The following is a 16,438-nucleotide window of genomic DNA, read 5'->3' as shown; positions in this document are numbered from 1 at the left end:
AAATTAGAGCGCTAACATCATGAATTTTCCACTTTGTCATAATATCCTCACCTCTTTAGTGATTTCATAAAATATCTAAATAAAGGAATCATTTTAATTACACTGCGTTTTTTTTTTTTTAAATCAATTTAGTTTTCCTTCCAGACAAGAAAATATCGTTTACTGTTATACACAATGTGAATTCAAAAATAAAAACTGTTGATATGCTTTGCAACAAATGAACACAAGTTGCAAAACACGACATGGTAGATTATTTATTATTTTTAACTTACGGGACTGTGTCTATGATAGCAGAGGAACAAACGCGGAAAAGCGAGCATCTAATTTAGACCAAATTCCTACGAAGTTAGTTTTTCCAGCTCGGTCTAAAGCGGTCCAAAACACCAAAATCAAAAATACCGTGGTGCTCACTTCTCCCCTTACACAGGCTGAAGCGGACAAGAGCATGAATGCGCACACGAACCCGACTGGTTATATCTCGGACATATAGTGATGCTAAACTAGTGTCAACTCTCAGGAGGCAGACGGCGACTGGCAATGGGCAAGCAATCAGGCAAACATGGATCTTTATCTTTAATTTTTCAGTAGAAATTACAGAAACTTGTTACAGTGTATATCAACAATTGTTTATTCAGAAGAAGGCCATTATTGATCCCACCGAGGGGACATTTTCAGCGTTACAGCAGCAAAGATATAAGTCACACAGAGACGGCGGCATAATGTTGCCGTTAATGTATAAGATTAAGAGCAAACATTCAGAATCAAACCTATGTAAATATATGCAGTAACCTTGTATATATACACATGTATATACACACCAACATACATCTACATATAAAGTATGAACACTCATTTTAGCCTGTACATAGTACAGAGGAAAAAATTACTGTGACAGTACTGCAGTGAAATATAAGGAACAGCATTGGATAAGAATAAAAATATTCATTATATTTTTCATATTTTGATTGTCTAAAAAAAAAACATCTTCTAGGATTAACCTGAAAAAAAATGCATCATCAAGTTAGAAAGTTGCTCATCAAATGTTGATTCGCAAAGTTGTTGATTCGCAAACTGCTTTCTCTGCAAAGAAAAAAAAAAAAATCGAGCCTTAAAGTGGAAGTCAATCCAAACATATTTTTTTCAAGAATATGTTCCCAGCAGGCCCACTAGTTGAAACACGGCATTCTGATTAATTTTGCGTTTGTGGAATATAGGTTAAGCAACAAAATCCACCCGTTTTAGCCATCTCTGGGGGCGGCCATTTTGTAACTTCTGTCGACAGAATGCAGCAAAATGCACTCGTTTTAGCCATCTCTGGGGGCGGCCATTTTGTTTTCTGCCGACTGAAAATGACATCACAACTGCTCACAACGAGCAGCTGACCGCTGACCTGTTTTCTGAATCTGAGATGTGATTGGTCATTGTGGGCAGTTGTGATGTCATTTTCAGTCGACAGAAGACAAAAGGGCCGCCCCCAGAAATATCTTAAAGCGTGTGGATTAACACTTATTCCACAAACGCAATATTTATCAGAATGCCCTGTTTCAACTAGTAGGCTTGCATAGAACATATTCTTTAAAAAAAAATGTTTGCGTTGACTTCCACTTTAAGTTAATAGACCGCCTTTTGACTGGGTAGATATCAACCAGTCATAAATGAGCCTAAAAGTAAGTAAAAAGTAGAGTGAAGCCATTAAACTTCACACAAAAAAGGCCAGATTTGCGATTCGAACCTTAAACCTCCTTGCTGCAAGGTACTCACCGCTCTTCCACTACGCAATGGCAACAATTAAAAGAAAAAAAAAATGCAATCCATGTATGTCATTGCCCTTCATCCCTCAACTTTGCACAGTTGTTTCGTGCAAACCTTTATTTATGCCCCCTCAACCCTTTTATGCAAATGCATCCCCATTACACTAATTGGCAATGTGAGGTTTGAATATTTTACATGAATGGGCTACACTGCACAGGCCAGTGACGATTGGTTGTGGCATAACACCGCACGCTCTAATGTGCTAATGGTAATTACACACACAATAACACACTCTCACACACACAAATACAGGTATAAATGGGCGAACAAAGGTCATGTAACGGTGCCTGTCATATTAGCCAAATGAAGCAGGGCTGAATAGAATAATGGTAGCGCTGACAGGAGAAACATCTTGACTGTGTGCCAAGTGGTGTGTGTGTGTGGGGGGGGGGGGGGGGGGGGGGACCACCCTGCACAGCTATGAATTATGCAGTCGTTACTCGTGGCCGCATGCAGAGAGGAGACGCTTTGTGATCTCTGGGTGTGATGTGTGATCACCAAAGAACGGCAGGCTGTGCTTGACACAGAGAGAATGTCGCTTGTTGGCTAAAAGTCAAATAAAGTACATTAGAGCTTCTCTTCTTGATACTTGATGTTGTCGAATTATCTGCATAATATTTGGCAGTAAGGCATACCAGCACTGTGATGATACAAAATGATGACCATGTCTTTTATTACACTGGTCAACATTTTTTTTTTTTAATCAGCACATCAGTTTTTCAAAATAATAACAATATACATAATATAGTAATATATGTATGAATTAAGGGTTAGGTTCAGCAACATTTAGATTTTTTTAACCACTTACCTAGAAATTACAAGGCATAGTAAAAGCCGTATTGCGCAAGCTTTTATTGGTCAAACTTAAAAACAAAAAATGCAAATAACTCAGAAACGTGATGTGCGAGAAATAAAAAGTAAATACCTTTTTACAGGTCAGTATCAAAAATACTTTTTGAGACACATATAGCCATCTCTGATTAAAATTAGCTGTTGACCAGTGTCATTATTATTACTGAATAGCACGTTGTTTTAAGATCACTATCATTGTATAACTCATATTTAGTCACAGATAAACTGTTCATCCTTTAAAGGCATCCACCCGTCTGGGAAGACTTTCTGTGGGAACTTTGGAGGATCAGAGGTCACCGATGTTTGGACCTGAGAGAGGGCCTGGCTCACAATATCGGTTCAAGTTCACCCGTCTGTCCAGAATATCTTTGACAGATGAAAAATCAAGAGCAGAAGTTGGATGTAGTTCAACCCATGAGTTATAACCATATTTGGTTGCATAAACTCACTTAAAGCCTAACCAAACATACATTTTGTTAAGAATATGTTGTATGCAGGCCCACTAGTTGAAACACAACATTCTGATTAAGCAACAAAATCCGCCCGTTTTTAGTCATCCGGGGGCGGCCATTTTGTAACTTCTGTCGACTGAAAATGACATCACACACCCTCGGGGCTCAGATAACGACCAATCATGGCTCAGCTTCAGGAAACAGGTTAACTAGCTTGCTAATCTTGCGATGTGTTTGACACCCGTGGATGACAGATAGACCTCCGTCTGTCATGTAGTTGACAGAGTTACGGCGATATACTATCATATTAGCAGGGCGTGTCTGCACACGCATGTACACATGAATACGTCTGATTCATTGGTTTTGAATAAGTCAATCTTCCACCATACTCCTCCCATTCATCACTCCCATCACTCAGGAGCACACTCCATTTTATTTGTCTCCTGCAAGCCGAGGCCTCGTCTCAGCTGGTGAATTAATCACTTTCCTCCTTTTTTTTTGCCGTTGGTTGCTTGCTTGGTTTGCTGTTTAAAAGTGAAGTCAACCCTAACATATATTTTTTTTCAAAAATCTATTGTATGTAATCCCACTAGTTAAAACAAGTCATTCTGATAAATATTATGTTTGTGGAATAAGAGTTAATTCTCCTGTTTTTAGCTATCTCTGGGGGGGGGCGGCCATTTTGTCATTTCTGTTGACTGAAAATGACATCACAACTACTCTGGGCTCAGGTAACGACCAATCACGGCTGACCTGTTTTCTGAAGCTGAGCCGTGATTGGTCGTTATCTGAGCCCTGAGGGTGTGTGATGTCCTTTTCAGTCGACAGAAGTGACAAAATGGCCGCCCCCTGAGATGGCTAAAAAGGGGTGGATTTAGCTGCTTAGCTCATATTCCACAAACACAATAATAATCAGAATGCCGTGTTTCAACTAGTGGGCCTGCTGGGAACATATTCTTGAAAAAAAAGTGTTTGCGTTGATTTCCACTTAAATTCTCCATGGGCTCACGTGTATTGTCACGTGAGGTGTGACGATCTCTCGGTGACAACCATGCTGCTCAAACTGCGAGAGCAGACGAGTTGATGTCAGACGAGTGATAATCCGCATGTCCTCCCTGGCTCTGATATTTTCCATCAGGGTTGCTTGGGTGGAAAAGAGATGAGCAGGATTGGGGATTAGAGTTGATCCATGCAAATTAAAAGCTTGTGGAGGAGACCTTGCAGGGCTGGCTGGGCCGGATGCCCTTTGCGTGATTTTTAAGTATATGTGATGTACAGTGTGTGTGCTTGACGTCGCTCATTAAAAACATAAACCTTTTCATCTTTATTATTTTATTTATTTGTTTTGTCTGAACGCAAGAAGGGTTGCATTTTGTTCATCTTAACAGTAAAGTTTTTACTTATTTCGGAGAGATCTCCCATGGCAAAATCCTGATCTCAGATCAGGATATAATATCTCAAGGGCAAATGTTTTGAACTGCAGGATCAGGGGTGTAGCACAAAATTTTTCAAAGAGGTGGCCAGAGTGACACAACAGGGTTGTCCATGGGTGGCCGTGCATCCGTCCGTCATTCTATATCATACCATCCGCAGTCAGGGTTTCATGAAATAAATCACCGATGTCCAGAACAATGGCTACGTTTATATAAAATGTCTTTAATCTAGTCAGAGTTGGGATTAAAATTGTCATTTGCGTATTTTTCCCGTTTGTGCTGTTATGTTAACACTTCCTAATGGAGCTGCAAATGTACCAGTTCAGTCTTGCGCCCACCATGTCTTTTGCTTGGTTTGCTTTTACAAACTAGAATGACAGAAATTCTGCGTATACTGACGTCGCAGACATGCGCGGGAAAGACGGTTTGTTTCAAAATTTCAGAAGTATATTCATGATCGCTGATCGGATGACCAATTGACATAAACCGCCCCTCTTGTTCGTCATAAAATCTTGATCGGAATGGGCTCGATCGGGTCAGAATAATCCGAATGGGGTGTATACATGAAGCATTTTTATTTTGGTCAGGTTTTTAATCTGATTAAATGTCTCTTAGTAAATGTCATAATCAACAGGACAAATCTACGTAAAAAGCAACATTTTGCTGAGCCCAGTTGACTAGAAAAGATTTTATTTGTCATTGTTTTGCTTTTGTGTACTATCTCATGCATTGATTCGCTAGCAAGCAGCCAATCAAAGTGATGAACTGTCACAGACGGCCGACGCCATTGTGCATATTAATGGCTCATTCATTCAAATCATATCTGAAAATCACAATGACACAGAAGTCTCTTAACTCCTTATAAATTCTTGCTTTTCTACTCAGGTTTGTTCCTGTTTGTTTTATGAGCTTTTGTGTGTGCAAGATTAGTGCGTGTGCATTTTATGTCATGAAGCCATGACTGCGGATGGTAAGATAAACAATGACTTCTCAGCCGTGTTTCGTTGCTATGGTGTAAAAGTAAAGATTTTGATTGATGTCGCCCATAAGAATCTAATGTTCTTTACTGAAAACAGATTATTGTAGAGTTTGCAATCAGATCAATTGCACATTTATATACACACACACACAAAAAATGTTTTGAGTATCATGTGGTCTAAGAACACTCAATGTGAGAATGGCAGAAAATCACAGATTTTCTCTTTGGTGTCGGAGTGGCTTGGCAGGTGGCCAAAGAGTAACAAGCGGTGGCCAAAGCCACCCCTGGAGACCCCGTAGCTCCGCCCCTGTGCAGGATTACTCGAAAAACACACTGCAAACATCACTGCTGCATTTGGGGGGTTGTCTTTCTAATCTGCCCCAAATGACGGCCGGCTGTCTTATTTTGTGAGAGATTTGCTGCACACATGCCCAGTGTTATGTGTGAGAGCTCATGACTTGTCTCTCTTTTGCATGAAAACTCTGTTATGAAGAATACATGTTAACAGCAGCAAACATGGCTCCTTCAAACCTCTGCATACTCACTGCAGACGAGCACCTGAAACAGAAGCTGTGTGCATGATGTGTGTGAGCGCACGTGCCCTCACACTTCCTGGAACATCCTTTAACTTCATTACAACGTTCCCATTAGATACTCATTTAGAATCGTATTGCTCTATAATCGAATCAGGCTGCATTAATTATGAGATGAATCTACTATTAGTATGTATGAGATGTGTTTATACTTGCACTCTAGTATTTTTCTTGAGGGTGTACTGTGAATGACATATTCGTAGGCAATCATTTCCATGTCTCAAAGCTTTATTAGTAAAACTCTCTCAGGGTGATGTCGCAATATCAGGATCCAGGGGTCCCAAGGAATAAGTAGCTCTCTCTGAGGCCTTGGAAAGAGGAGCTTTAGGATACAAAACAGAGAAACTGAAGTCCAGAATCCCAAGACAATGCACTTGACGGATCAAAATGTAAATGTTTGGTCTTAAATTATGAAGCAATGTCTATGATGGTCTTAAGCTACAGAAAGAAGAAACAGTGCTGAAGTCTTGAATCTTTGATTAGCTCACTTGGCAAACAGATTGAAGAATTTTCTTTGTGCTTATAAATGCTTCTCCGTATTTTGCCTGGTCTCGGAAATGATGTATTAATTTGTACTTGCAGTAGATTTACAGTGTATGACGGGTGTAGCTAGCAATTTTTCAGTAGGGTGGTTAGGGTGACGCAACACTTCAGTAACATATGCACACATTATTCACATTCTTCAAACTCTCTCTGTAACCAAACGTCATTGTTTATCATCCCATCCACAGTCAGGCTTTCATGAAATAGAATGCGGACTTGCCCAACACACTCAGAATACATGCAGGAGAAAGCAACATTTTGCTAACATTAATTTCTTGAATGGTACAATTTTCTTTGTCATTACTTTGCTTTTGTGTACTTCCATATAGTGTTCTTCTATATCTTGCCCTGATTCACTCACTAGTTAACAGCTAATCAGTGGTAAATTGTCATCGATGTCCGATTTTGCATTCTGTGATCAATGGCTCGTTAATTCAAATCAGATCTGAAAAGCGCAAAGACACAAAAATCTCTTTAAAGTGGAAGTCAACCCAAACATATTATTTAAAGAATATGTTCTTCTATTCAGGCCCAAAAACACAGCATCCTGATTAATATTGTGTTTGTGGAATTTGATTAAGCAACAAAATCCACCTGTTTTTAGCTATCTCGGGGGGCGGCCATTTTGTCACTTCTGTCGACTGAAAATGACATCACACACCCTCAGGGCTCAGATAAAGACCAATCAGAGCTCAGCTTCAGAAAACAGGTGAGCCGTGGTCGTTGTCTGAGCCCCGAGGGTCTGTGATGTCATTTTCAGTCGACGGAAGTGACAAAACGGCCGCCCGCCTAGATGGCTAAAAACAGGTGGATTTTGCTACTTAACTCACCCCCCCCCCTTTAAGTATTCACAAAACGTTGCTTTTTGTGCACATTTTACTACTTGAAACAGTGACTGTGGATGGTATGATCAACAATCACTTCTTTGCTATGTTGTTTGCTTGCTTTGGTGTGAAAGTAATGATTTGGGTTGTCACTGACTTAACGAATCAAATGCTGTTTACCAAAGACAGAGTGCGTTAGTTTGCATTCAGATCAATTGTAAGTTTATTTCTGAAATATGCATTTACTCTAAATCAGTGTTTTTCAAACTTTGAGTCGAAGCACATTTATTTCATTGAAAAAAATCTCGCGGCACACCACCAGCTGAAATTGTGAAAAAAAAGCTTATTTTAATAATATAAGTGTCATATTGTTTATATAAGCATTTTTAACATTAAAGAATGATGTTATATTGTAACGTTTTGAATAGGAATTAAATAAACACAAAGAAAAACTTATTTTATAATGTTTCATATTGATACTCAGTGTGAAACATGGACCTGTTTGGATAAACATGCGTCACTAATTCGCTTGTCTCTAAACGAAGACAATTAGCTACCTGCTGCTGCTGCTGCAACCTGCTGGTATGGAAGAGTACTACAATGCAGTAAAGACATGATTACGCTGCCACGCGCTACACCGCACAGGCACACAAATTAGATAATTTCCCACGGCACAGAGTTTGAAAAACATTGCTCTGAATGAATGGTGGAATAGTATCGAGGTGTCTAAGAATACTGCATCCATGTCAAAATGGCAGAAAGGTCACAGGTATCAAAATCAATCCAGGGTGTACCACAACTTTTGCCCAAAGTCAGATGGGATAGTCTCCAGCCCAACCGTGACCTTGGTGAGGAATAGCGGTACATAAAACGGATGGATGGAAAATAGAAGATAGGAATGTTCAGCCTTCTATCTATTCTGGTTCCACCCTCTTTATCGCTCCCTCTGCACAAACTCATCCCTGTACACAGTGGCGCATACACACACACACACGTGCACAATGCTGTCATGCTGCACAAGATTGTAAACTTGAAATTTAAATATGCTCCAGCAGTAAACATTCCCCTGGCCTGTTTGACTTCTGACTTTTGTGAACTCGCTTGATTCGTCTTCCTCTTTCAGCTGCAAAAACAATCTAACAGCACTTTGCTTGTGTGTTTGTCTGTTTCTGTGTATCTAACCACGCGGATGAGAAGAAAGTGATGGGAACGTATTGCTGTTTTGATAATTTTTCAACCTTTAGCGGGAAGTAAATCAAAATAATGTTTTCTGTGTTTGCAGGCTGCAGACAGTTTGTCTGCTTAAAGTGGAAGTCAATCCCAAACATATTTTTTTCAACAATATGTTCTATGCAGGCCCACTAGTTGAAACAAGGCATTTTGGTAAATATTAAGTTTGTGGAATAAGAGTTAATCCATCCGTTTTTAGCCCTATCTGAGGGCGGCCATTTTGTCGCTTCTGTCGACTGAAAATGACATCAGTCGCTCAGGGCTCAGGTGTCGACCAATCACGGCTCAGCTACAGAAAACTGGTGAGTCGTGATTGGTCGACACCTGAGCCCTGAGCGACTGTGATGTCATTTTCAGTCGACAGAAGTGACAAAATGGTTGCTCCCCTTAGATGGCTAAAAACGGGTGGACTTTGTTGCTTAACTCATATTCCACAAACACAATATTAATCAGAATGCTGTGTTTCAACTAGTGGGCCTGCATAGAGCATATTCTTGAAAAAATATGTTTGGGTTAACGTCTGCTTTAAAGAACATTTGCCTGCATAGAGATACACTGCAATGTCGTCAGTGTTTTGATAACCGTTGGTCTGACGCGTCGATGGAAACATATCATTAAAGCAGTGAGAAAAATTGCTTCCAACTACAGAACTTGCTGATGAGAGTTACAGAGGGAAACAACATATCATGTCATATTTCCCATCACTGAAAGTCACATTCCTTGAGTAGAACCTTGTCCTAAAAGTCTTTGAGTAGCATCTAACTTCTCAAGCATTATTGATCCACCTGCTGCCATATTAACGCACATGCAATTTTCAGTATCATAATTAATCGCAGGTTCTTCTTCCACTCGTTTTGTGCCAAGACAGAGATGCATTTATCATTTTGATCAACCTATGTCGCAATGAGTTACATTTTGGATTCGCTGGTCATGAATATATTTCCTCCTTTGCCACATCACTGTTACTCCAGCCCCCGAAAAGCAAACGGGTTCATCTTTTACATGCTCATCGAAATGAAGTTACAGTATCTGATCTTTGCTAAGTGAATGTTTCACTCACTGTGGTGTTGCATTAGCTCCCACAGGACATTCATTTGGCCAAAGCAAATCAATAAGTGTGCATGCGGTGTGCACACTGATGGATAGCCATTTAATAATGGATCAGTGTTTATCGATGTCCGGGCGGGGAAGGTGTTTGTGTGTCTCATGCACTTCTAAGAATTTGAACTAAAATGGCACAGGATAGAGAAGTATATTTTTCTACTTTTGTAATCATGTGCAGTAGAAAAACTGTGGTTACCTTTAGTCGGAGTTAAAATGTTTTCCCCATCAAACTCTTCACGAATTAATAGCTAAGTGGCCAATACTTTTTTTTTTTTTGGATTGAATTTCAATTCATTCATTTTGAGCTATAAAAATCAAACATTTCAAACGACTTCATTCACCGTGGGTGGTTGCATTTGACCTTTTCAACACAATTTTGTGCTTGACTTGCAATTTGGTTCTGGAAAGATCTCGTTGGCATGTGTGTATGTGTGTGTGCGCTTGTCTCGGGCTCCTGCAAGCCCATAACACAAAGAGAGTTGCCTGGTTGACAACAATCAAGTGCTGACCTCCTCCAAAGAAACCCAATTTCCCCTTTCCTTCATCAAACATGAAGTGGGGCTCTTGTTTCAGGATTGGCGTTTTATCATCATCATCATCATCACCATGATCATCATCATTACCACCCTGAATATGGATTGTATCTCCCTGAGATCAAGTGTCAGGACAAATATGGACGTGCATGTGTAAAGGTGATGGATGCTGTGCAGCTGTGACCATTGACTCGTCGTGTTTCTACACTAATGCACCGTTTGAATGCGCAGCAATGACTTTGATTAAGAGGAGGTGACGACTGATGCAGGTTCGGAGCGACTGCCGGCCACAGGAGAAGTCACCCTCCTTATTCGCATCTTCCTGCCCTCTTGCGTGCCATTTTCTTGCTATCAATTTCAATTTTCCATTTGATTTACCTTTTCATCCGGCCTCAAGTCCACGTCACTCGTAAGATCCCCCCCCCAAAAAAAATTCTAATACCTCCATCAACGCCTAATGGCATCAAATAATGTGACCATCACCCCAATTGGTAATATTAAGATTATTTTTATCGTTGTTATCCTTTCGGCTTTTCCCCTCAGGGCTCGCCTCAGCGAATCAAGTGCACGTTATTAATGGAAAAAAATATTGTGAAACCTAGCCATTATACGACTGACACTTTTTGATGATAAATTTGGAGTGTTCTGTAACGTAGATTATAGATCAATATTGTACTTTGATGGGTTGAGGCTTTAGGCAAGTTCTTTCACAGCAAACAAACGCACGATGGTGTTATGGACTTTGAGCACATGGGTATGCTTCAACAAAAATTGGCCTTCTGCAATTTGTTCCCACAAAAGTGAAAGAATGCAACTGAATAATAACGATGATTCAAGAGGAACAATCTGGTCCAATTTTGCCGCCCTATTTATACCACTGCATGTGGGCCGTATTTTATTAAATTTATTGTATTATTATTATTTCCTCTTTTTTTTGTGTGTGTCTAATCCTCAAAGTATTTGGTTCTTGTGTGATTCTCAAATTTTGCCCTTTCCCACCCTATCCCTTCATCCTGTCTTTCCGATACATCCTTCTGCCTCTGCCGGCAGCACTGGATTACCTCCTGTGCACATGCGTACACATGCACGCACACATGGTCTCTGTCACACTCATAATTTTTTCTTTTGCATTAGTGCAGCTGGCTGGACGTAGATGCCCCAGTTTCACATGGAAAAAAGGGCCCGGGGTTTGTATCAAGCTGTGCATGTGTTTGTCTTAAGGCGGCTTGGCTTGTATTGCGCATGGATTGGAGCAAATGTCACTTCCTGCTTTTTCACCTTTTCATCTTTTTTTAATTTTTTAAAAATTATTTTTTCATTCAAAATCTCACTGTAGTCTTCATTTTTGCATCAGTCAACAACATAGAGATGATGTGACTTGCCAAGAAGATTTGCAATATGTATTCGAGTAGATTGGGAAGGGTGCAAACACATGTGCCATGCCCGGTGCACCAAGAAAAGAATCCCGGGGGAGGGAAGGCCTCACCTGCATGTGAAATGTAAAAATAATCAAATGAATACGTAAAATTATTTTCGATGTTAATTATCATCCAAAAATATCCATAATTTAAGTAGCAAAATAGCTGAATTTGCACGTTTCCTCTTGAAATAGGTGGGTGAAAGGGGAAGTGAGGCCGTAGCCAGCCTTACTTCAGACTGCGCAATTCCTCACAAAGAGCAGAAATGGCCCACTTCAACAGCACCATTTATTGGTGAAATGATTGTACTAAAACCGAGGAGCATATTGGGAAGTGCCTGTTCTATCCCTGCAGTATGCGTTCTGGTTTTCTACAGTCAAGTTAATGTATTTAATATGCGTGCTATACTTGTTGTTTTGCTTTGTGCATAAACCCGCAGATAAAGGCAGAGGGGAGGCAGCCAGTGTTTTGCCTCCACACCGTTGCAACCTCTAAAATGGCTTTGGCATCCACACTTAAAGCGAAAGTCAACCCAAACATATTTTTTTCAAGAATATGCTGTTTGCATGCCCACTAGTTGAAGCACGGCATTCTGATTAACATTGTGTTTGTAGAGTATGAGTTTAAGTGGCAAAATCCACCCCTTGTTAGCCATCTCAGTGGGCGGCCATTTTGTCTCTTCTGTCGACTGAAAATGACACCACAACTGCTCGGGGCTCAGGTAACGACCAATCACAGCTCAGCTTCAGGAAACAGGTTATGTGTGTGTGTGTATGTATGTATGTATATATGTACAGTATGTGTATACATATATATGATAAAGATTATAATAAATAAAAATGAAGAAATTGGACACATAAGTCCATCTAATTTATTTTTGATTGAATTGTACAGCATTTTTTCCATTCATAAAAACACAGCACTGGTTAATTGGAGATTGTGTGAACATGTGGCTATATTTCTAGTAGTTGTTATGATGGTATTATTGCAGCAAGTGTGTGTTTTGATTATGCCAAATGTGGCGTGACATTCCAATCACCGCACACCGCATGTTTCAGAAGCAGAAGAAACAAATAGTGATGGTTGATAGCACACACATGCACATACACATTCAGGAAGAGTAGGCCTAAATAATGAAGTGGAGCTGCATATTGGATGATTTCAGTTCTAATTGTGTTAGGTTGGGAACCGTTGTTCTATTACAAGGATGGAAAAATGACGAAAAGGGGATATTTTGGATCGGTGAAAAATTAACTGAGGCATGCCGATATAAGTGTAAACAAGCTGAGGAAGCAATAGTAATAGTGAGCAATATAACTTTACAAGTGCCATGTGAAATGCATTTCAGTCCACTCAGTGGCTGCAGCAGTATTCAACAAGAGAAATGTTCACTGCATGAAAACTCATCTGCATCCCACTTTATCAAAGAAGCCCTAAACGTATGAAATTTCCATTGAGGAAATACTGTACATCATTTTGAATGTGTTTTCCAGCTAAACAGATGTAACTAAATCAGCTCCTCACGCCACAGTCAATCAATAGGCTGTGTCATTTGTGGTGTAAACACAACATGAAATGAGTACCTTGATAAATGGTTATGTTCCATTTAGCTGACCTAGGCTTCATTATTTCGCGCAAGCCCACTGAGATGGCCGCAGTGCACTAAATGGAACTGGGCCGAAGTTAACTGAGTAAATAGGGTCGGAGAAACGCCTGTTCGTCACGAGGCTTATCCAGATTCTGTGACTGTAAAATGCAACAATAAACATTAAAATACAATACAACTTTATTTATATGGCACATTTCATAACAGCTACAGTTGTAACAAGGCACTTTACATAACAATAACAAAATAGCAATATATACAAGTGAAAGCAATAAATGAAAACACAAATTACTATATACAGTAGACACCTCCTCGGCACCTCAAGCAGCGCCTGGTCTGCAGACCTGAGGCACCGGGAAGGTGCGTAGGAGTGGAGGGGCTCGAAGAGGTACTCCGAGGTAAGGCCATTTAAAGATTTGTAAACAAATAGAAGCATCTTAACATGAACCCGGAAATGCACTGGGAGCCAGTGAAGGGAGGCCAGAATTGGTGTTATGTGCTTCGTCTTCCGAGCTCCAGTTAGAAGGCGAGCGAGCAGCATTTTGGACCAACTGGAGATGCCTGAGAGGACTGCCCGATGCCAAAATAAAGTGCATTACAGTAATCTAGCCGAGATGTAACAAAGGCATGGATGACTGTTTCTAAGTGCTGATGAGAAAGGAAGGGCTTTACCTTTAGCTAGTTGTCTAAAATGAAAGAAGCTGGACCTAACAGCAATGCTGATTTGCCGGTCCAATCTAAGATCACTGTCCAATTTAAAACCCAAGTTTGAGACTGTTGTCTTTAGAGATGAAGCGAGGGGACCCTGGTCAACAGGGTGGAATGTAGAACCACTGGGACCGAACACCATAACTTCTGTTTTCTTCTCGTTGAGATTTAAGAAATGTATTGACATCCAGGCTTTGATATCCTCTAGATACCAAAAGTGGTCTTAAAGTGAAAGCGTATTTTTTGCTCAGTGGGACATAGATTTAACATTCATCCGCATAGCAGTGGAAGGAAATATTGTGTTTTCGACATATGGAACCCAGGGGCAGCAAATACAATGAGGAACAGCAAGGACCCCAAACTAGAACCTTGTGGAACACCATACTATAGAAGGGCAGCGTGGGACTAAGAGGAACCTAGGCTAACAGTAAAAGTCCTGCCAGTCAAATAGGATCCAAACCACTCTAGAGCAAATCCACTAATGCCCACTCCGGGCTGCAGACGAGCCAGGAGAATGCAGTGGTCCACCGTATCGAATGCTGCAGTCAAATCCAAAAAAACGAGACTGCTTGAAGCTGGCGCTGTTGCTGGATGCAAATAGGTTTTGCTGGATCAAAGATCAGTGTTATGATTCAAGATAAATGAACATTAACAGTCCGTCAAAGAGCACACAATGCTGTCCTTCTACCCCAGGGTGGAATGTTTCCTCTCTCCAATGAACTCTTGTCGTCATATAAGAAAAAAAGATTCCTCTGGTCTGATAAGCCTTGTAAACCTGAGGCTACTAAACATGCTTTCTCTCAAGTGTGACTCCAGCCTGACCTCACTGCAAGATTTAAGATGGCCAAGAGGCAAATTAATTCAGGCCAGCTGGAGGCATTGACTGCGAGTGTGTGCGTTTTCAAGCCGTTTCTTTCACGGCAGTAAAAAAGGGAGTGCATTTACATACTTAGATACTCATACCCATGTAGCCTATAAATAGAAACACAATTATCTCTGTCTGCAGACATGGATGATTTCCGGGCCATGCCTGTAATCTCCATTTCAGTCCAGCCTCTGAACTGAAAAGATTGTCTGAACATGGAAAAAAAAAAAAAAAAAAAAAAAAGGCGAAAAACTGCCCTGCCTCAAAAGGAGACTTTCTCCATTTTCAGTGTTCGGAAGGTTTCAGGGCCATCTTGGTGGATTCTGGACCATCGCAGCAGCTGCAAAGCTAAAAAAGTGATAGTGAACCTCCATTTATCAGGGGGACGCGTTCCACACCCACCAGCAATCTCGAGAGACTTTGACTTCCCGTCCGTTCAGGATCTGTACATCTCCAGAAAATGGCGGCAGATCACTACTCACCCTGGCTACAGCCTGTTCGACACTCTCCCCTTTCACAGGAGGCTACGGTCCATTCGGACCAGAACCCCATGCCACATGAACAGCTTTTTCTTCCCTTCAGCTATCAGACTCATGAACACTCAATAAACTGGTATCACTTCACGCTAAGGATGAAAATATCGATACCAAAATATCGATATTCCAATCCAGATGCTCACGGCTCATTTAACGGCCAATCATGGCTCAGCTTCAGAAAACAGGTGAGCTGTGAGTGGTCCCTACCTGAGCAACTGTGATGTCATTTAACAGTCAACAGACGTGACAAAATGGCCGACCCTGGAGATGGCTAAAACCAGGTAGATTAACTCTTACTCCACAACCACAATACTTATCAGAATGCCTTGTTGCAACTAGTGGGCTTGCATAGAAGATATTCTTGAAAAAAAATGTTTGGGTTGATTTTTGCTTTAAAAAAAAAAAAAAAAAAAAACCTTTTAAAAAGATACTAATGATTGATTTTGATTGACAATGCCAAACCGGTATTAATTAGCAAAACATTGTTTTATCATCTTGGTTGTAGTTTACAATAATGTACAAGTCACTGCAGCATGCTGAGAGCTGCGTGTAATGTTTTGTTTACCTCATTTAGCTAAATGACACAAGTCAAATCTTGAGTCATCAGGGAGACCGACTGACTTTCAGTGCAGACTATAGAGCAAAGCAGAAGAATGGAATTGGCTCTCTTATCCACTCTAATCGTGTGCATGTTTTCTTTTCTTTTAAATTTGACCTTTAACCTCTTACAATAACATCCATCAGAAAAGGAGGCTTGCTGATGTAAATTATGAGCATAGTAATATTTACGCAACTGAAACCGGTGATGAGATTAAAACTGTCGGAAGGCTTTAACATTTATAATTTTCAGTCGTGACAGTTTACTGATCTGATTGGGGAGGGGAGAAAAATCACTCTTTAGAGATGGTAAAAGTAGTCACATTCTGTACTTATTAAGCAGAAGTAGATAC

This window comes from Filicampus tigris, chromosome 7, assembly GCF_054856515.1.
Source record: "Filicampus tigris isolate MCC_2025a chromosome 7, RoL_Ftig_1.0, whole genome shotgun sequence".
Classification (NCBI taxonomy): Eukaryota; Metazoa; Chordata; class Actinopteri; order Syngnathiformes; family Syngnathidae; genus Filicampus; species Filicampus tigris.
The sequence above is the reverse complement of the archived record's forward strand: the minus strand, read 5'-3'. Positions refer to the sequence as shown.